Source organism: Podarcis raffonei, chromosome 8, assembly GCF_027172205.1.
Source record: "Podarcis raffonei isolate rPodRaf1 chromosome 8, rPodRaf1.pri, whole genome shotgun sequence".
Classification (NCBI taxonomy): domain Eukaryota; kingdom Metazoa; phylum Chordata; class Lepidosauria; order Squamata; family Lacertidae; genus Podarcis; species Podarcis raffonei.
This window is the reverse complement of record NC_070609.1, coordinates 29,803,958-29,826,922: the sequence shown is the minus strand read 5'-3', so window position 1 is coordinate 29,826,922 and position 22,965 is coordinate 29,803,958. Positions and strand designations below refer to the sequence as shown.

At 44.4% G+C, this 22,965-nt stretch overlaps 1 long non-coding RNA gene across 1 annotated transcript; it reads left to right on the top strand.

Annotated features, from left to right (window-relative positions):
• Positions 1–12,200: 12,200 nt before the first annotated feature.
• On the top strand, positions 12,201–22,113 carry LOC128418813 (uncharacterized). Its single transcript, XR_008331764.1, has 3 exons — positions 12,201–12,560; positions 12,897–12,932; positions 21,877–22,113. It is a non-coding gene; the product is annotated as an uncharacterized LOC128418813 (long non-coding RNA).
• The last annotated feature ends 852 nt before the right edge of the window (positions 22,114–22,965 follow it).

Here is a 22,965-nt window from a genome sequence, read left to right as displayed (position 1 = left end):
AGTGGAAACTGCATATCGTAACAAGACTGAATACCAAGAACAGCCGGTGAAATGTGTTCGGCTTCTGTCTGGGTTAGCATTTCCCCTTTGCTTGGGACCTGTGCTCCTTTCCAAGACCCCCAGGCCCCCTTTGCAGAACCTTTCGGGATTAGCCACGAAACCCCTCTTTCGAAAAGGAAGGGTTTGTGTGACTCCTGTGGAGACAACCCCAGGGGGCTCCACACCTCTGCACATGTTCTATCTACCAAACAGTTCCACCTGCGCTAGCGCCCTGACACACCATAAATCGCCGGCTGGAATGAGCCATACGCCGTGTGACAGGGCACAGATTGTGTCAGCCTCATTGTGTACCTAGGCCAACAGCCAAAGGCCTGGCTAAGTCTGGCTGCCAGAACCGGGAAATGTTAGTGCTTGGCTTTTGAAAAGGCAAGTGGTATTAATGAATCACTAAAAAGTGGCAGAATTTGGAGTAAAAGGGCAGAGGTGTGTGTGTGCGCGCTCCTGTTGTTATCCCCCTTCACATTTCATCAGAGCAGCTGAACAACGGAAAGTCATTAAGGGCTTGGAACAGCTTCTGTACAAATAGATTAGCCTGTGTGAACATCAGTCTTCTAACTTTGGAGATTTGTATATGAGGCTGAAACTGGTGACCCCCTCCCCCCAACCTGGAACAGCTTAATTTGAGTGCATGGAGAAAATGGATCTATGTTACTTTTATTCCACTCAGGGCAGCATGCATCTCCCGCCTCTTCCCCGTTTTATCCTCACAGTGGTCCTGTAAAGTATGTTAGCCAGTGTGACACACCCAAGGTCACCAAGGGAGATTAATGGCTGAGTGGGAATTTGTATCTGGCTCTCCTCAGCTCTAGTACAACACTTTGATCACCACACCATACTGATTAAATTCTATACATACCATAGATGCATACATGCTGAAATTCTGATCCACACATTTAGTTCAAGAGGTGCACGTTGGGTCATTTCATATACAACTTTGCAAAGATCAGATTCTTCCAGCTTCCATATTTCACATTAGCTAAATTACTTTGGTGAATCCAACCTGCTGCTAAGCAAACAAAACAAAACAAAAACGTAGCAGTAAAAAGGAGAAATCTAATAGTGATATCCTTCAGAGACCTTTCAGTTCTCTCAGAGCTAACTTTCTTTCCTTTTCACTGAACAGCACGGAAATTTGCAGGTGAGACTCCGTGTTACCTTTCAACTGCACTGCTACAAAATATCACATTTCTTCACTGAGTTCTCCTGTGCCATGTCATGGACAATTATATATATATATATATTGAAATAACATGTTAGATCAAAGCCTACACCCTGCTTCAACGGCCCCATTTCTTGGCAACTCAAGGTAAGAAAAATAAACTTTTCAAAGCCTGAGCTGTTCAACCAAAGGAACATTTCTGTTACAAATTTAGATTTTGGGATATCATGTGAATGAATGCAAATGGTAACAATGTCAATCTTGGTTCTCATATTTCTAGCACTGGGGTGGAGAACCTGATGTCATTGGACTCTAAACTCCTCAGCCTCAGCCAGGGATGATGGGTATTCTTGTCTAGCAACCTTGGCTAAAGGATGGAAACAGGGAGCCATGACCTTGCAGTCTGGAGGGAAAATATACTGTACATGCCACCCCAACCTCTGAGTGGGATGAGATTCCAGGGGTTCCAAGTGCTTACCCAGGGTTCAATTTCCTTGAAATGAAGGACAGCAGAGACTGGTGTCATTATCATATGGTTTATTTACACACGTATACAACCTGAGCCTAAGATGCAGGGGCTCACAGCATCAACACTCCGCAAGGTCTTGCATCTCCCATCATCACTTGGAATCTAGCAGAAATCAAGCATGACTCTGTACCTCTAGTTGCTGCCTGCTTCTAGCTGAGCTCACACACTGGCTATTGTCCTTCTCATTATCAGTCAGGTGAGGGAGGAGAGCAAACCCATTTGCCCTCTGGCACACAGCAACTTCCTTTTCTTATACAGTGGTACCTCAGTTTCCAAATGTCTTGGAAGTTGAACATTTCGGCTTTCGAACGCCACAAACCCGGAAGTAACTGCTTCGGTTTTTGAATGTTTCCGGATGCCGAACGTGCCACGCAGCTTCCATATCAAGTTTTCCGGACATAAATGCTTCCGGAAATGCATGCTTCAGTTTTTGAATGTTTAGGAAGTAAAACAGTCTTCCAGAATGGATTACATTCAAAAACCGAGGTACCACTGTACTAACAACCAGTACTTAGGGTTTGACTGGCTAGTTCAGTGATGGAATCCTCCATTAGGTTTTAACCATTGCTGGATCCAGGACCCCAGAAATTAGAAAGCACTCAGGCATCATACAGACTAACCCCCCCCTAAACTCACAACAATACATTTATATAGTTGTGCTTATTGATCTTAAACCTATATTTTTTTACTATATGAATGTAAAGAACCTTTAAATTTACATGGAAAATAATAATAATAATAATAATAATAATAATAATAATAATAATAATAATAAATAATGTGTGATACATACTAAGAGAGGTCTATATACAACAAATGATCTACTAAGTCAGGGATGAGAAACTGTTACCTTCCAAATGTTGTTGGATGACACCTCCTATCGTCACTAAACACCAGCCACACTGGCTGAGGTTGATGGGAGCTGGGAGTCCAAAAACATCTGGAAGTTAACAGATTCTCCATTTCTACAAACTCTGCCACCAACCACATATCGTATCCCCCAAGCACAACATTTCTGCACTTGTAGAAACAGGTGAAAAGAAGGAGTGGGACATTGTCTTATATCTTGCAGGCCAGAATACATTACTGGTGATCTGCATCTGGACTGATGAATAACCAGGGGTGTGTGAGAGAGAACAGTATATTAAAAAAAGCACTGGGAGGAAGGAGAGAAAAAGCAAATTCAGCACCATTTCTTCTAATTACCAGCTGCCATGGAAAGATTGCAAGTAGAGCAGGAGCCAAAAACTGATAGACTTGTTTTTATGTAGAGAAGATGGAGGCGCCCGGCAGACAAAATTCATGCTTAAATAGCTTTACCAATGGCTGTTAGCACAAGGACCAAATGGAATTGTGGGTTCAGGTTTAGTGCGTTTCTGATGCTTGTGGGGTCAGACAGTGGGGGCAGAGGGGCTTGTTGCCTCATGCCCAGCTTGTGGGCATCCCAAAGGCATCTGGCTGGCAACCACTGTTGCAACCAGGACTAAATGGCCCTTCACTTCCATCAACCCAGGTCCCTCTGAGTCATTCCCCAGTTGTTCTCTCCTGGCAACAAACAAGGATTTTAACAGCTGTGGGAAGAGAGGTCAATGCTCCAGCCGCAACCACCGCAGACAGGAAATGATGGACAGAGAGGGCCGCAGGAAACCATATGGCAAGAGGTTAGATGAGGCACGGCCAAGTGGGCATGAGCAAATGCCATTCTGTAGAAGGTGTGGCTGAACAGTTGTTTTGTTGGGCCACTAACCTTTCTATCACAAATGCTTTATATGCATCTATGACTTTTTGCGGAAGGAAACAAGGAGCTCGGCTGCCATGCTATTACATGCTTTTAAATATCAGCTTGTTGCAGATACATTGGGCAGGATTCACCTAATGAGTCTCTTCAGTGCAAGCTCTGCACAAGGGCTTATTCTTACACAACAGAGCTGCCTTCCGCTGTGCCCCCTGAAATTGGCTCAGTGGCGCTTGGGAAAACCCCCAGAACAATGCGCAGAAGGGGCAGAGGGGGCCATTCCATTTGGGTAGCTGAAATGCTTGCACTGGTAGGACATTCACCATAACACGAAAATGTCAACAGTGCCAGATTATGAAATAGGCAGAGTAGTCACCGGCCTATGGGCCCCATGCCTTTCAGGGGCCTTGCGACAACGGATCAAAATAAGATTGATTTGATCTTGAAATAAAATTGGTTTATTAAAATTGTTGGTTGGTAAAATAAAAAATGTATTAGGAGATAATTTGTGAGCTCTGCCCCCCCCCTTGAGATTTCGACTGCCATGGGGCCTCCACAGGGTTTAATCCAGCACTGCCTGACATTGAATTCCACACATTCACCATAGCACAACATTGAATTCCACAATAAATTTCTCTGAATGGAGTCCCCAATTCAAAGATGGCTTCATGAGATGACGTGCCCATCAATTGCATGTTCAGGTTCTTAGTTACTGGTTGTTTGAATGACCAGCTAGGATAAGCGAGTTCCAGGAAAGGAGGCAACAAAAACTGCTGGTCTCAACCCTTCCCTCCTCCGCTGCAGCCGGATGAAATGTTGACTGTTCATGAGTTAGGGAGAGACTGCTGCTTGAATACAGGAATCTTCTATTTATACCTGACAACACCCCCCCCCATTCCCACGTGGCGGGGGGTGACTTTGGCAGCCAAGGGAGCTGCAGTTTTGCCTCAAGCAGCAAAACAGCCTGGTCCAACCCTGCAGTCTCATTTAAATGCTAAGAATAGAAGAGGTTGATATAGAGGCCTGCCTTAGTTGGCTGATCCTACTGTATGGGTGGCCATGACTGCTTTCTTAGATGAGCTTAAGAAAAGAAGAAGTGCCTTATTGCTGGATCAGATCAAAGGTCCATCTAGTCCAGCATTTTGTTTCAACCAGTGGCCAACCAGATGCTTCTGGTAAGCCCCAAAAGCGACAATAATCCTTTCATTCTGTTGCTCTCCAGCAAGTAATTGAGGTCCCATAAAGCCACTGCAGTCATATTCCCTCTAATAGCTGACTCAGGTAGTTGACTGTCTATCAGTTTTGGATGGAAAACAGTCACTTTAAATTAAATGAATGCCATATACATGTTCTGGAGACTCCCTAGAAGTATGTTAAGATGGTAATTAAAACAAAAGCAGCCCAAGAAGCACCTGTGAGGTCCACAGGGTGGATGGCAGCTGAGTCAAAGACTGCAAGAGAAAGACTAATCTGGAAGTCTGCTAGGGCTATTAAGCAAAGCAAGGAAAGTCCAGAGGGTGGGGGGAAATAACGGTTATTCTTTTTCCCTTTCTCTGCTCCTGAAACTCTGACACCACCCACCAAACCTGAATGGGATGACAAGGCTCCACTTCCAAATTAATTTGAATCTTGAAACCTGAACAGGAGCTCCACTCCTGGGGCAGGTTTAGGGAGCCTGTGGTCTTCCAGATGTTGCTAGAATATGGCTGCACATAACACACAATACATTTAAAGCACATTTTTGTGCGCACCCCCAGATTCTGGGAACTATAGTTTATCCCCCACAGAGCTAAAATCCCCAACACCCTTAAAAAATACAGCTCCCAGGATTCTTTGTGGGGTGCTTTAAATGTAAGCCTACAACTTCCATCATCTCTGACCGTTGGCCATGTTGGCTGGAGCTGGGAGATGAAATCCAGCAAAACTAAAGCACCACAGGTCCCACAATGTTGTCTTGGTAGTTGGGCATATACTGCAACATTTTGCTGCAGCAGGCCCCATTTGTTGGGATTCAGAGCTATTGCTTGGCTCCACTGGGCAGTGAAGAAGTTAGGCATCTCTGAGTACACCCTGGGTTTGAATGGAGGCCAAAGAGACTTAGCTCACCCAGACGGGGAAGGCAGCTGTTTGGCAAGGAATTTTCAATTTACAAAGAAGGTTCTCATTTGATTCTGTTTTTAAAATGTCACATCCATGAAGCTGGCTGCTGACGTAGGAAATAGTGCTTCAGCCCTTTCCTTCCTTGATCACTGCAATGCCGGCAGATGCTTCCTTCCTGTATAGGGTCACGGTGGCTTTTGCAAAAAGAGGAAAGTTTTTCTGGTGGGATTTTGGGTTCAGCACAGGACATTGTGTGACGGAGCCATCTGAGCAGATCAACGTGACAATCAGGAGACGCTTTTGTCAAGCTGGTGCCCTCTAAATGTTTTGGGCAACGTTTCCCATCAGCTCCAGCCAGCATCTGGAGGGCACGAGGGTGACAGACACTGAAATGCTTTAGGGATGTCCAGAAGAACTTCTGCCTTTTTTCTTCCCAGGAAATAGAAGGCTCCAGGACCATATCACAAAGTCTGTTTGGTGGCCACTTTGGTAGGGAAACACCACGGGGGGCGGGCTCATTAATCTGTATCCTTTATCTCCCAGGTGGAAGAGCAGCCGTGGAGGGAGCCACTTTTCAGAAGAAAAGCAGCAGGCAGGGAAAGGATTGAAGAAGCCCCACTCTGTGGCTGTGCCTCCCTTTGAAACTGGGTGCCTCCTACAGATGCTTTTCATAAAGACACGCACACACCCTTTCTGGAGACTCTTCACACGATTCTTGTGTAACATTTCATTTGGCCCGTACCCATCGGTGCGATGCTTCCGGGCTGGATGCACAACAACCCTGTGAGTAACTCCTGGCAAAAGCCAGTAAAACTTACGCCAGCGATGAGCACAAGAGTAGGCTCTCCATTGATAAATGGACTACTTCAATCCATGTCAGCTGCCAGGCAAACAAACAAACAAACAAACAAACAAACAAACAAACAAACAAACGCTTTAGAATGAAAGGAATGGCTTTTCTAAGTTTAACTGAGTCCTTTTTTGAGACTTTTGACAGTCAAATGTCGCAAGTATATCATCATCATCATCATTTTATTTGTATGCCGCCTTTCCATAGTTAAAGCAATGCTCAAGGCAGCTTACAACATGACAAGATTTACATACTTACCAACGTAACAAAAGTCATAAACAATAAATAAAACACATTAAAAAGTACACAACCAAACAGAAAACAATTTCCACATAATTCATAAAATCTAAAACGAATACAGCATTAATATCAATCACAATTTAAAATAACATAGATAAAAAAATAAAAGCAATTTAAAAACAAAACAAAACAAAAATGGAGCCCTCTCTGTCCAGCAGCGGCGGCAGCAGCAGCAGCAGCAGCAGCAGCAGCAGTCCTTTATGGAGCCTGTCAGGCCCCACCCCAAGCCAGGTGGAGAGAAGCAGGGCAGGGCCCTTCAGGCTCCCAGCAGGTCAGTCCTGGGCTGCCAACTCTGTCTTGTTATGGTGGAGGTAGCAGCTGTCCATAACCATGACATGCTTACACAGTGTTACTGCTGGGGTTTGCTTATGCTGATCAGGAACATAGGAAGCCACCTTTATAATTAATCAGACTATTGGCCTATCTAGTTCAGTACTGCCTGCACTGACCGCCAGCAGCTCTCCAGGGTTTTAGACAGGGAATCTTTCCTAGCCCTGCCAGGCGGTGCCAGGGATTGAACAATAAACTTCTGTTTGCGAAAAAGATGTTCTCAAACTGAGCTACAACCCTTTGCCCAGTTCCCAGTGATGTTGGGACAGAGACACTGCAATACTCAGTTATACTCTCCAGACACGTACTGTGCTGGGGGGTTGGGAACATGGGAGAGAAAGGGGGAACAGGGACCTGCCTGCCGGGGTTTGGGCCACAGAAGGAGAAGACTTCCTTATTCTTCTAATGGTGCAGCAATAAAACTGCTAGCGCATTTGCAAAGCTAAGCAGGGTCCAGAATGTCTTCAAATTGGATGGGGACTGTGTGCTGAGATTTCCTGCATTGCAGGGGGTTGGACTTGATGACCCTCAATTCTACAATTCTATGACTGCAACCAAGTACTGAAATGATGGGTATCTACTCGGCAGATGCAGCAAGCCTCAAATTCTGAGATCCCAGAGCCTCCCCCAACATGATGTCCTCCAAATGCTTTGGTCTTCACTTGCTTAGAGCTGCAATGGGAAGATGGCTGTTGCACTCAGGTCCTGCTTATGAACGCCCCATAGACATCTTGTTGACCACTATGAGAACAGAATGCTGAAGTAGATGGGCCATTGGCCTGATCCAGGAGAGCTAAAGGTCTGTTGTTTCTATGGGTCAAGCAGTTTTCTGCTCCATCCCTTTCACCCAGCAACCAGCATTGCTTTTCTTTGTCTGCAGACCAGTGTCCATACTAGGATGTGAACTCGTTTTCCTAAATTAAGGAAACCTACTGCTGTGTGTTTCCCCCGTATCCTGAACCCCTGAGCTACCTGGCCGCAAGTCAGTATGCAAAGTCCAAAATCTAGGAAATGCAGTCCAGGGCCAATCCAAGTAGGCCAAATCTGAAGTCCAGTAGTCAGGATACAGTCCAGGGTCAAACATATTGGCTGCCAATGGTCAATGCAGTGATAATCTCTTAAGGATGTGTTCACCCAGTTGAGCTAATTCCCTCTCTCTAAGTGGCCAGAACAGGCCTTGAACCTTTGATCTTGGCATTAAGTAGCATCATGCTCCGACCATCTAAGCTGAAAGAAAGCTGCAGTTCTCTGATTAACTTGAGAAAAACTTGCAGACTTCCTATCACCTTATTTATTTTTATTTAACAAAATTAATGTAACTCTTGATTGTAACAAAACTTCTAAGGGGTTTGTAAGAAATCTTAAAATTGCCAATAAAAAACCGTTAAAGGCAAGTACCGGTAATAAAAATAATGAAAATTAAAATTAACAGTAAGAGATTAAAACACACCAACATCTATGTGTCTGGATAGCCCCCCCCCCCCCCGCAAATATCTTAAGCAGGGGCTGAAAAGAGTACAGCGAAGATGCTTGCCAGATTTCAACAGGCAGGGAGTACCAAAGTGCAGGTGCTGCCACTCTAAAATATCAATTACTTACAACTGCAGAACACACATAATGTGGTGCCTGTAACAGTGCCAAGTCCACAGATCAAAGTGGCTGTGTGGGCACATATGGGGTAAAGCAATCTTGAATTATAGTAAGAAAAGCAAGCCACTATGCAGCTATTGCACTGTGATGCAGCAATAATCTGAATTAAAGCAGGCCAAGTGTAAATGTGTGTGAAATTTGGATTATTTTTTCATGGGGTGGTGGCAGGGGGGGGGGAAGCCTACAACTGCTTAACTTCCAACGTGCAAAAATTGAAAGAAAAGAATTCTTAGGAAAGAATCTACACATTTATTTTTTTTGGTAGGTTAAGAGTTGGCTAAACCTCCAAACTCTGTCAAATTGCTTTAAAACGAACAATCGGGTTGGCACTTTATTATTTTGCTTTGTCCCTGTAGACCTCAGCTTATTTTCTGTCGAAATCTGAAACGCTCAAAGGTTGTTTATCCAGTGACCCAGTTGGGTGGGAAGGGAGGGAGCCATAGACAAAACATCCAGTAGTTTTGGCCAAAGGTCCTTCCCGTGTGTCAAACAATGAAGGTCTTGGAATGGCTTCCCTTATCCTGCAACTAACCAACCCCTGTTAACCGCACCCATCCTTGGTAGCTCTGAGTGTAGATTGAGACATGGGACCAGAGGGAACCAGAGGGAATCTGACCCTCCTCTGTCCTTGTGGAAATAGGAGTTGGTTGGAGCAGTGCCCAAAAGTCCCTAGCTGAGTCTTGAATAATGAGCTGTGCTCATAGATGAAGTGAACAGGGAGTCTAGAGCAGAAGCTGGTCTTTTCTAGGATTGCTAAGTTTCCTTAACACTCTGCCTTCTGTGCTTTAAACATCAGTTTGATCCCCACACAGCAGGTGATCAGGCTTCTCTCCATGCCATGAAGTGAGCTGGCCCTACCATGGAGCAAGGTGGTGCAGGATGCTTGAGGTGGTGGAATTTAGGCAGACAGATGAAGCAGGAATTGCTGTCTGAATGGTACAGTGAGACATGAATGAGGTCAATCATGATTTCCTGTTACTGAAAACCAGCGGTGGGGAAGCTGCTTAACCCCCTGGAGCCAGTGTGGTGTAGTGGTTAAGAGTGGTAGACTCATAATCTGGTGAACCGGTTTTGCGTCCCCGCTCCTCCACATGCAGCTGCTGGGTGACCTTGGGCTAGTCACACTTCTCTGAAGTCTCTCAGCCTCACTCACCTCACAGAGTGTTTGTTGTGGGGGAGGAAGGGAAAGGAGATTGTTAGCCGCTTTGAGACTCCTTCGAGTAGTGATAAAGCGGGAAATCAAATCCAAACTCTTCTTCTTCCCTTCCTGCCACCTGCCTGGTCAAAATGTGGGTGTTTAGCTAAAAATATAAGAAATAGAAATGAACCTGCGCTCTTCCCCACGCCCTGGTTCAAAACCTGACTTCACCAATTCAAATTGAACCTTGCCCTCATGACAGCGTTAGTTGATTAATCTAACCATTCAAGTGAGTAGCCCTCCTGATCTTGTGTTTCTGATGTAAGACTCTGAGCAACATAAGAAATATTATCCCAGGTCAGGCTGAGGATCAAGGCTCCAGTTCCAGCTTTCCCATATTAATTCTGGGCAGGCACCGAGGATTTATTTCATAATAATAACAATAATCCTAAATCCCAGGAACAATTTGCATTCTTTCAGCTTGGACCCCAAGCAACCTTTGGAACAGCTCTGAGTCAGGAACGACCATCTTTCCTGATTTATGCCTCCTCCTGTTTGTTCAGACACAAGGTCTGAGCAAGCATCAATTCACAACTTGGGGTGTGCACTTTGGAGCCGAAGAAGAATGCTTTCTTCTGCAGTGGATGTTTCTCTATATCCCTTAGGAACCTCAGGTTTAATTTTATCCGTCCCGGGTGAGTAATCCAAAATCAATAAAGTCGTATTATTCTCCAGCTTGGCTGGCTCTGGGTTTCCGCCTTTCTCCACATATCAAATATTAATTAGCTGTCCACTTTCTTCCTCCTATATGGATGTGTCCAAACTTGATATTTTTGCTGGAATATTTGCTGGGTTGATCCTTCTCATTTAAACATACATAATACCCGATTAATCCAGACAGCATTCCCTGCGTTGTTTCGCTAGTTGTTTCCAGTGCAACAGGCTTAAAGAATTATGGGTCTAGGAGGGTTGGGTGACCCACGGAAAGTTCCTCCACGTTTTTCTTAACCGCCTCGCTTTGATGGCTGCTCCGCTTTCTGCAAACATTTGAGCCATTATGTTTCTCTGGCAAAACAACATCTTTTTGAGGTTGGGAGGATTCTTCAAGTCAAAATCTTTATTGAGTTGTCTTTAAAAATGTGGGAGGGTGGGAGGGCGCATACGCACGCACACACACACACACACACACAGAAATACATATTATTTTAAAAATAAACAATGTCTAACTGTATATTAAAACTGTAAGAAAGAACCACCAAGGTTATACTGCTGTCATATTTCATTCTAAAGTTCTTAACTGAATAGAAAAGAACAGTAAGTCAAATGATAAACAACATAGACCAAAACCAATTCCAGTCAATATTTAAAGAGCACCAAATCATAAACAACACTACTTGTCTTACATCCTGCAACCCGTTTAATCTTACTCCAATATAAAATGAGAAGCTGCCAAATCTCTGAAGCCTTCCTTACCGATTGAACCAAGTCAATGTTTATAGTACGTTATTTTATTCATAAGCAAGGATAATACACCAAATGTTTCTCAGCCATTCTCTGGTTGTATGCATGGAATTTTTTCTTTTTTCTTTCTGCTATTTTGCAAATGGAACTCAGCTGAAAGGCCAGGATCCAGTCCAACAATCTGCCCAATAAGCTCAAAGGAAGACATGAAACAAATTATTTTGTATGTTTTTAAACCATAGACTGTCCTGCATTATGTGACTAACAAATTATTTAAACGATAAATAAATAAGGTAACAACCCTCCACCACAGCTTGATCCTCAGTAGCTGTCATTTTGAGATCTATTGCCTCTGAACCTGGAGGTTCTATATAGCGACCATTAATTAATAGCCATTAATTAATAGTCAGTGGTTTAAACTGATATGATGACCCAGTCGTTTAATGAATATTCTGTATTGTTTTTAATGGTAGTTTAAACTTTCTGTAAATTTTTGTTGTATGCTGCCCTGTTATTTTGTATGAGGGGGCAGTCTATAACTATTTTAATAAATCATAAAGGCATAATTTTTCATGAATGTACCTATTTAATGCTACTTATAGCCCTAACCAAGTCTACTCAGAAGTCCTGTTGAGTTCAATGGTGTTTACTCCTATTTAATGCTCTCAGTGATGATATTGTTGATGGTGATGGCAACTGTTCTCAAAAGCAAGCCAGGGTGTTGCTACTTGCAGCCCTGCAGGCTCCTCTGAGGGCAGCAAGAAGGCTGCCTGCCTCCTCCTGAGAACTTGCTGCTCAGGTAAGAAGCGGCACTGCACATGCTCACAGCCTGCGTTGTGATTGGCTATAGGCGACCATAGTCCCGCCCCCCACATGCTTCGTTCCTCTCACATGCTAGGTAAATTCTCCTGCCTCGACTGAAAGGAATGGAGGCAGTGGGAGGGGGGCAGAGGAGGCAAAAGGGCACCTCAGAGGGACAAGCCGCCCCAGCCAAAGGCTCAGTGGCCACCTGCCTGTGGCTCCTGCCTGCCTGTGTTTCGTTTCTGCCCTGGAGACTCTTGGCTGGGAGTTCAAAAGGGTAGGTTGGCTGGTTTCAGATGGTGAAGAGAATCAAATCTGGGCAGAGTGCAATTTCCAGTCCCTGGAAATGGAAATGGGAAGGCGGAATGAAGTTAAGGCCCAGCAGGAGAGCGGACACAGAAAACCTTTCATGACAGAGCCCTAGGCCCAGCCTCCTTTGGCCACCAGGTATTGCTTCAAGTCAATATTATCCTCACTGCACCACCATCATTCACCCAAAACTGTTTGGGTACTTTTTGGGGGGGAAAGCAAAAGTGAATGATATCGATGCAGCATTTGTCCATTTTCATGCTGATGTGGAGGTGGGTGGGAAGTATTTATTACATTGCCCTCCATAACGTATTAAACAATTAAGTTATCTGGAACTTATTAAAAATACGAAATACGATCCAAACGTTTAAAAACACCAAAACTAACTACTTCCTCTGTTGTCTGATGTACATTATTTGGTTTGATTTACATCATTTCATTGGATTTTAATATTCTGTTTGGATTTTAACACAGCTGCAGCTTGTCCTGGGACCTTGTGGTGAAGGGCAGGTAAGAAATCAAAATTAAAATAAATAAATACAATATAAACCAGGGGTGGGAGTGGGGGACACCTAAAATCCCCAGAAGTGCTATAGAGCCACTGCCAGTTAGTCAACAATACTGAGCTAGATGGACTGTTTTTATGACTTTGTACTCTCTGTTTGGGGGAGTGCTATAGTAGGTCAGTGGTAAAGTATCCCAGGTTCAACCCTCAGCCTCCCCAGGTAGAGCTAGAGTCCTGCTGCCAGTCAGGGTAGACATTACTGAGTGGTATAAGACTGCTTAAATATATGATGTTGTTTGATTCTAGGAATATAGAAAACTGCCTTCCACACAGTCAGGTTAACAGTCTTTCTAGCTCAGTGTTCACATGGACAGGCAATTGCTCTCCAGGCTTTTAGGCAGAAGTCTTTCCCAGCTCTGGGGATGCCAGGGATTGACCCAGGACCTCTGCATGCAAAGCATGCGCTCTTGCGCTGTGCTCTGACCCTTCCACAATTATGTAACTTCTGTATTCATAAGAATAAGATGTGATTAGAAAGGAGGACCTTAAAAGAGGACAATTATAATATCAAATGCTCAGACTTGGACTTCTAAATTTATGATTTCCTTGTGTACCTGCGGTCATGCACCTAATTTGTATAATATTGAAGCAAACAGTGGTGATCCTTGATCCTTTATCTCTGGTATTCTGCCTCTTCCACCAGAAAGAGTGTAGACCATCAGATTCTTCAAGGCATATTTTCCCCACATTCCAAAATACTATTATGAGTTGTGGGATGCCATACTCTCCTAAATTCCTGTATTCAGTAAGAGCTAGAATTTAATCAAACCTCCTGAACTCTTGGATCCAGCAAGGGTTAAAATATAAGACAGGCTAGTTTCCTAATAAGGCAGTCACCTAGGGTGATGAGCCATTTAGAAAACAAAGGAAAGGCGATGGGCCATTAAGAAAGCAAGGAGAGTGGGCTCTGTGTCAGATGTCAAATGAGTGTGACCTGGAGGAAAAAAAGTTGCAGACAGGTAAAGGCAGCAAGCCAGAAAACACAATGGTTGATTTCTGTTTGAATCCAAGACTGTGGCTGTGGGGGAAACAAAACCCTCTTGGGGTGTTGATGCTATGGACCTCTCCATCATAGGCTCAGGTATATACAGTATGTGTAAATAAACCACATATAAAGACACCAGAGTCTCCACTGTCCCTCATTCTCAAAAGGAAACACAAACCCCAGGTAAGCGCTTGGAACACTTGGAGTCTTGCACTGCTTGGAGATTGGGGTGGCACGCAACACTATCTTAATTTAATGTGTGTAGTAAATTATTTTGACCACTGTGGGAGGCAGTGGAAGACAGGAGTGCCTGGCGTGCTCTGGTCCATGGGGTCATGAAGAGTCGGACACGACTAAACAACAACAAAAGTAAATTATGTTCTATATATTACTAAAACATTGGAGACTACAAATGCCCAAAGCTCTGGCTATATTTATCCTATACAGTACTTTTATTATAGTCTCAGTAATCTACATTTTCATCTTTTAGGTTAAAATAGGCCATTCCTGCTTATCCTTCCAAATCCAAGCAGGATGCTTGATAGCATCTGGGAAGTGCCTCTGGAGATACAAACAGTCAAATATTTACGCCTGATGGTTTTAAACAATTAAACACACACATATATACAAACAAACAACCAACAGAAAGGGCATTCCTTCTGACCCAAACATTTAAATAAAAGAGGCTCAAATATTTAAGGAGCGAGTTGCTATTAATAAATGGGGCCTACAATAAAATGTTGCAATGTATCACCCAGCTCTGAGGGCCTCTTCAGAGTCCAAATGTCCTTTTCATTGTGCATTCATGATTATTTTTGCCCATGGTGCTGTTGGGATGGTCACATGCAATCCTGTTTTCAATGCTGTAAAAAGTTTTAGGGTGATCACACGGCTTTATTTCCCAACACTCCTGTGATAGCATTATTGTGGTAACATTGAAGAGTAAACTAGTGCAGAATAAACCCACTGCTGATGCATTACAGCCCCTTCAGACCGGTGCTTTATTGTGGGCATAGTCTGCAATATAGTTTTGACACAATATTAGTGTGTTAGTGATGAACTGAGGTCTCATCTAGACTTGCTTTTGTGCTGCGTTTCTAGACACAGGTTTGTGCTTTAAAGCACTGTGTCCAAGTCCAGCACCTGGTCAGCCAGATGCCACAATGGGAAACTTACAAGCAAGACAGACAGACAGACAAATAAGGACTAGATGGGCCATTGGCCCTTCTTTTGTTCTTACTTGCTCTTCTATGCTCTTATGCCATTACACACCATATCACTGCTACAATTACCACCTCCTTTCTCCCTTGCTAAGTTTCCTCTAAGGCAGAGGTGGGGAACCTTCAGCCTGGGTTTGGAATGTGGCTCTCCAGATCTCCCCATCTGGCTCTTGGGACTCTCCCCACACCACCCCTTCTCCTCAGGCCACACCCCTCACTGGCCCTGCTTTGCAACCTCTTTGAGCATTCTTGCCTGACTGGGATGTGTCCTTAAACTCTGATAATGCCTCTTGCTTGCCTGAATGGAGGATAGAGAGGGGTGTGCAAGTGTGTGTAGGAACTCACCTACAGTACAAAATATAAAAATTTTGTTGCTCTGCCCACTTTTGTGTCTGGCCCCAAAATTTCCCCATCCTTGCTCTAGATTCTACTCTGGGGGAAACCAAGTAGCACTCATTCCATGGCACCTGCTAGCACGTTTTGGCTCTGAGATTTCTAGGTGGATCTTAATTGCCATCTATTTGGTTCCAATGCTAGCAAGCTAAGCATGAAATGCCCATATTAGGATTTAGGGTATAGAAAAATTACTTTAAATGACTGTTTGCTCTTCTAACATCGTAAGGTAAAGCACCCTGCAGGGAAGGAATAGGACACAACTTTGAGGAATTAGTGGGCCTGATAAAAATCTGGAAGCCTCTGCAGATTTTGTTAGCACTGGGCATACTTGAGCCCAAGGTCTTGATTCTAATTCAATTGCTTTGAATTGGACCCAGTTAGCAGGTCCTTATGCATGCACAACGATGCAATAAAAAGAGTTACTAAAAAATAGTCTTGTTTACTTTTCCAAATACATTCCTGACTCAGCTCTCTAATAACCAGACTGAACATGACACGGGGGTTCTATAAAGTCTGCCCTGATGTTGATTTCCGCTTCAATACAGCTACAAGGAGCTCTGGTGGAGAGAGCAATACATAATATTTTTCCTGCAGGTTTTATGCCTGCTATGAATCCCCCTCCTCAGCCCTTTTTTCTCTCTGTGGAGGAAAAAATATGTGGATCTAGAATCTTCGTCTCCTATGGGAAGAAAAGAAGTTAGGGGTGTTTTTAAATGGCTGAACAGCTGAGAGGGAGTGATGCACCGCCTCTCCCCCATATTTGCTGTTCCACTCAAACATGGAACTGGATTAAAGTGGGTGAAAACATCCACGCATATCTCACACACTACCTTTAGTTTGCTCCCCGGGCAGCTTCTAAGAGACTGCAAAAAGAAATAAATCAGGTAATAATAATAATAATAATAATAATAATAATATCCAGCCCCATAATCAATAAAAGGTTACCCTAGAATGAATAGGAGCAATTAGCCAATACAGCCCATGTCCCTGTCTCTTTCATGCAAATTGCCAGCAGTTTCTCAACATGTTGCCCCTTGTGAGAGGGTCCTTGCAGTTGGAGAGAATGTCCGTGTTTCTCCCCTGCATGATTAAATAAATAGAAAAACAGTTGCATGGAAATGGATCTGATAGAATTGAAGTTCAAATAAATATTCACATTTTTCTCCCGGGGAACTAAGCTTTGACCATCCAGTGGGTGGGGGGGAATCCACCCCCATGCTGTTCCCCTTGCTAAAACTAAGCATGTTGGAATTGAATTATATTTCCCTAGCATATCAGATTAGTGGAAGGGTCTTGGCTCAGCGGCAGGAGAGCCTCCTGATCCAGTCCCCAGCATCTCCAGGTAGTGTAGGGAGGGACCCCTCCCTAAAACCCTGGAGAACCACTGCCAGTCAGTGCAGATAATACTGCGATGGACCAACGTTCTGACTTGGTATAAAGCAGCATCCTGTGTTTCTAATCAAGAGTAAGGAAACATGACTCATTTCCCAGAGGCATGCTTTTAGCAGCAGTTTTCAAGTGCAAGAACTACTATAGCCGAGGGTTGGGGAATCTTTAACCTGCAGGCCTAATAAGGCCAGCAAGACTCTGAATTTTGAATTCTCTGTACATCTCTTTGCAAGTGCTACTTACATGCCAGACACACTTGTGTTTGGTATGATCACATCTTACATACCCTTCAAGTATCCTGATTTTCCTGGGTCATCCCTGGAATTACAGAAGCCATCCTGATTTTACATATATGCAGAGCCCTTGGAACTAAACCCCCACATAAGATGCTGTCCTACTGTACAGAGAGAAGGTCCTGACTGGGTAGTTCTGCCTAACTTGGAGATGGCGAACAGAACTAGCCCCAGGTGGGACAAGGTTCCTTCCTATATCCATCCCACACTTTATCAAAGCCTTTGGTCATAAATGCCACACTCTCCTGGTCCCTAGTGTAGGGCTCCCTCTGGCTATTGTTGGACTCTCATCAGTCCCAGCAACATGGCCAGTGTGCAGGGATGATAGGATTCTCTTTCCAACAATAGCTGGAAGGGCACAAATTTCCTAACCCTGCTCATCATTAGACCTCCATAACTTCCTGCAACCACTTCCACTTGCCTTGCAAGCATTCTCCTGCCCTGGAGTCTTTCAGACAACCTGCCAAATTGGCTAGGGCAGGCAAGGCAACAATTGCCTTACCCTATATGGGCCCACTAGATTGCTGTGTTCTGTGGAACTGGCACTTTTACAAGTGCCACATAATGTTCCACACATGCGAGAAATCAATCTTATAGCATGGCAGCAACTGGAACCCCTTGCCTCTTAATATTAACCAGGAGCCTTCATTGCACTGTTAAAAACATACTCAGACATGTAATTTTATTGTGCTTATTTGCTTTTAAAATCTGATAATTTTATCTATTTTTAATTTCCCCCCCCATCTACTTTTTAAAGTCTGCTTTTATTGCCTTTTTAATGACTATTTTATACCATTTTATGTACACTGTTTAGAGATTTTTTATTATTAATGTTAAATAGCATATAAATCTTGCTAAATAAAGAAAACAGAAACACAGCACAACTTGTAGAAACAGCTGTGACAGCTGATGATAGTGAGAGGCCAGGTGTGAGGGCAGCACTGTTTTGGAACTGGTTCTTTGGTGCTCTGGACGAGTGTCCCATTTGTCAAAGGTATGAGTTGGTGCTGACGTTGAATTACACAGCGTGGAACCAATTAGCAAGAGAGGGATTTTGTAGAGAGTCTGTTTCTTGTTTATGGTTCCCAATAGCCATAAAGGGAATATTATGATCCCTTTGTGAGTGGTCTAGTGTATTTTGAAAACACGTCCAGGGAGAAGTCCGCCTTATATTCTCCCAACAATGACGAGCAATCTTGCCAAGGGACTCCATTCCTCTCCAGAGCGTAGGAGGAGAGTCTTTGTGCTTATTGGAGAAATCATTTCTCCTGAAATGATTGTAGAGGTTGGTGTGTATGCTGCGGAAGCAAAGAGATAAGAAGGGACTGAACATTCCCCAAAGTCTCTGCTGCATGCGTCAAGCAAAAGAGTTTTCCACACCAGAGGGAGCAAAGCTCAAAGTAATAATAACAGTTATTAGAACTTCAATGAAAATAATGATACCAGCACCTCATCCTGTGGCTGCCACTTAGACTCATCTAATAGGGGGCACAGCCTGTAGGAAGATGGCCAGTTCCTTGGGTGCAAAGCAATAATATTTGGTGCAGTTGAATGTGAGTTGAACGCTGGACCTTCCATGCCTGTGGAAGGAATCTGAGAGGGATAAAGGGTTGGATCTGAGAGGTCTTGTAGCCTGGCCACCCCGCATAGGAGTGTAGGAGGCTGCCTTATACAGTGGTACCTCTGGTTATGAACTTAATTTGTTCCGGAGGTCCATTCTTAAGCTGAAACCGTTCTTATCCTGAGGCGCGCTTTTGCTAATGGGGCCTCTAGCGCACTGGCGGAGGAAGAGAAGTGCGGGGGGAGCACATCACCCCTGGCAGCGTGATCACGGTGGGGTGCCATCGCAGCTGCCCCCCTGCCCACGCTGGGCGCCACACCCCCAGGATGCGCGCCAGCCCCCGCCCCCACCTGCTCTCTGCCTCACCGGCGCCAGAGCTTGAAGCTCTGCCATTGCTCCCGCTGTGCACGTGCCTCTGGCGTGTGATTTCCATTCACATCCTGGGGCAAAGTTCAGAACCAGGAGCAGCTACTTCTGGGTTAGCGGAGCTCGTATCCTGAAGCGTTCGTAATCAGAAGCATTCGTAACCAGAGGTACCACTGTATAGAGCGATATCCTTGGTCGATATTGTTCAGTGTTGTCAACACTGACTGGCAGCAGCTCTTCAGAGTTTCAGGCTGAAGTTTCTCCCAGATCCACCTGGAGATTGAACCAAATGTGCCCAGTGCATTTTGAAGTTCTGACTTTCAGGCTAGTAGCCAATATTTAATTTTGAACTGAGCAATGGCTCAAAGACCAGCAACAGTGACTCCGCCCACCAACTGGCTCCTCCCACATGAAGAAAGGTCTGTTTAACCCTCTCTTTGCCAATGGGACTCCAACAGTGGCTTTGATAGAGCCTTTTCTATTGGCGTCTCAGCTGCTTGTTACCATTTGGCTGGTGTTTTGACTTGCACATGGGAGTGAGTGCCTGACTGGGTGCAGAGCAAAACAAAAGTGGAGGCTTTAGATATTTTATACCCTTGACAAGTTTATGCCCCCACAACTGTCCAGGGCTGGTCATTGGTGCTTGCTGGTCACTGTGCCTTTGCCTGCACCATTTAATTTCAAACAACATAGGCAAACAGGTCACCTGAAATTATTAGGACACCCATGACAAATCCACACAATACATTTAAAGCACATTCAACACACCTTTGAAGCACATGACACCCCCCAAAGAATCCTGCAGGCTGTAGTTTCCCCCTCACAGAGAACATTGTAAGAACATAGTGTTGAACTACATGGACCTTTGGTTTGATCTAGCAGGAATCATCTTCTATCTTTTCTTTCTTTCTTTTTTTGTATTAAGAAAAAAGCTTAATCAGGCACCACTTCAAGGTAAAACCGCTGAGACAGTAGTCCTTTTTGCAATAATCAGGTTGCAAATTCCTGGCAATCTTTCCAAGGGATGGAAATAACGGCACCTGCTTTTGATATGCATACAGGCATTGCAGTCTCTCACGAAGGTGTCCATAAAGCTAGATTTTTCAAATCGACACAGATTCCACGCCTCCAGGAGTCTATCTTCAGATGGTATCACTTTGTAATCTTGGCCAGCAGTTGAAGGCTTACTCCATTGGGTGTAAGGCAGCTACAAGACTCCAGGGATTCTGAAGCAAGTGGCAGATACTTGGATGAGAAAGTGATGCTCCATCTCTTCCCAGGAGAGAACTCTACACTTGCACCTCTGCCTGGGGTAGCAAGAGTTGTACATTCCAAAGCTTTCTGCACAGTGCATTGGCAAGAGTCCGGCCGATGCAAGCAGAATACAAAAGACTCCCTCTTGCTGCCACCTGCCCAAATTCTAGGCATACAGGGTGGTCAGGGGACAGCCAGAGGGCAGGTAAAATACCCTCAGGGAACAGAAGGCAAGGGTGGGGCTAGGGCCGAGAACACTGCAGAAGCAAGTAGAAACAGTCCACACTTGAGGGAGGTTTTTAATGTTTAATGCTGGACTGTACTGTGTTTTTAATATTTGGGTGGAGCCGCCCAGAGTGGCTGGGGAAACCCAGCCAGATGGGCGGGGTATAAATAATAAATTATTATAATATTATTATTATTGAGGCAACTGCAAATGCTGAGGACTGCTCCCCAGAGGTTGCGCTTACTGAAGGAGCATCCCTGTGTCTTGGCGGTGCACATAGCCCTGATAAGCCACTTTCTGGGCTTCAGGATCCGAGTGGGAGTCTTGAGAAGCCAGTTCCCACAGCCCATTGTGCCGAGGGTAGGGAGGCACCAGCCATTGCACTGGCAATTGGGTCATCTTCCGGCAGTGCAAACTGTGACCGCGGCAGCTTCCCTCCTGATTTGGAGGAACTCTCTCTGCTTGACCCATCTCCTTGCCAGGGCCTTATTGTCCCAGAGAAGTGTCTTTGCACCTTGCCGGGGGAGGGGGTGTTTCTGGGAGTTTTTGTTTTTATGCTCGGATCCTTGGAATCAAAACCCTTGCGTTAAGATGCTAGTTACCCATATATTAGTGAAAATGGCATGCAAAAATGCATTGTATTAAGGGAAATTGCTTTGCAATGTGTATGTTACACAAAATACACATACAACAATTTGTATATTAGGGGAAATTTGTAATGAAATGCTGGTGCTTTGGTTTGGTTTTTTTAAAAAGAGAGATTTAAACATCCCCACACCACAAACTGATGTGGAAATGTGGAGAACTGAATTTCAGGTTGGAGAAAATGAGACACCAAAATTGACATAGTTGCCCTTCCCTATCCCAGTTAATCAGAGCAAAGATCCCTCTAGTCTGTTTCCCATTCTGGCCAACCAGATGCCTCCTGGAAGCCCACAAGCAGGAGGTAAGCATGATAGTCCTCTCCCATTGTTTCCCTGAGCAACTGATATTCAGAAGCCTTTGAACCGCAGTTGTTGCAGGGAGGGTCTGGGTATAGCCGTTCCACATTTTCCCAGTAATAAGCCACAAATCAGGCACGGGGGAATTGAGACTCAGGAAAAAGGCCAAGACAGACATGCAACATGTTCATGTTTTTCTGATTTAATTTTTGGTGTGTTTACTTTGTTGCTCATTCTGGTTTTTATGCCCTGTTTAAGCTTCCCGGAGGCAGTTTGGCTGGCCACGCGTGGAAACAGGATGGGGGACTAGATGCGAGACAAGTGGCTTACCCAAGGCCTCAAAGCCAAATAGAGGGAAGAGCCAGAAACGTGACCCCTGCCAAACCAATTCTCCTTCAGTTCATTTATCCCCAGTCACAAAGTTCCTCTCTTGCCTACAGGAAAGAAAAGCCCATTGCTCTCTCTCTTGCGTCTAGCAGGGACAGGGTGCTCAGAGGTGTGGATGGAGCTGTCATGGAATTGTAGAGTTGGAAGGGACCCCACGGGTCATCTAGTCCAATCCCCTGCAACCAATGTTTTCTCAGTTTTGCATTTTCCCAGTCTTAAGATCAGTTCTCTACTTCCTGCATGAGTTTGTGCATTTTCTTTTTAATTAAAAAAAAAGTCCTCAGGAAAATTTGTCAGTATTTTAGTGCGAATTTCTTCTAAACACATTTTGGTGTGCGTTTTGGACTAATATGCACATTTTTGCAAGCCGTTGCTCCTAATATAATGCATTTCTTTATGTGTGGTGTAGTGGTTAAGAGCGGTAGTCTCGTAATCTGGGGAACCGGGTTCGCGTCTCCGCTCCTCCACATGCAGCTGCTGGGTGACCATGGGCCAGTCACACGTCTTTGAAGTCTCTCAGCCCCACTCACCTCACAGAGTGTTTGTTGTGGGGGAGGAAGGGAAAGGAGAATGTTAGCCGCTTTGAGACTCCTTAAAGGGAGTGAAAGGCAGGAAATCAAATCCAAACTCTTCTTCTTTTTCTTCTTCTTTTAACTAAAACAGGCATTTAGAGGCACACTTTACCCTAATATATATATTTTTGTAGACATTACTTGGCTGGAGAACTACATTGCCAAGTTCAGAGACGTGCAAATGTGGAAGAATGACTTAATTTTGATTCACACATTATTTTGGAAAGTGCAGATTAGGTAAATTCACTTTTAAATGCAAACTGAATTTAATTTATCCCCTGTCCGTAGTTGCAAGACATGATAACTTCATGGCAACATCAGGGCCTTTCATGACATTTATTACTAGACAAGGTGGTAATTTAATACCACTGGAGCCCCAGAAGTCATT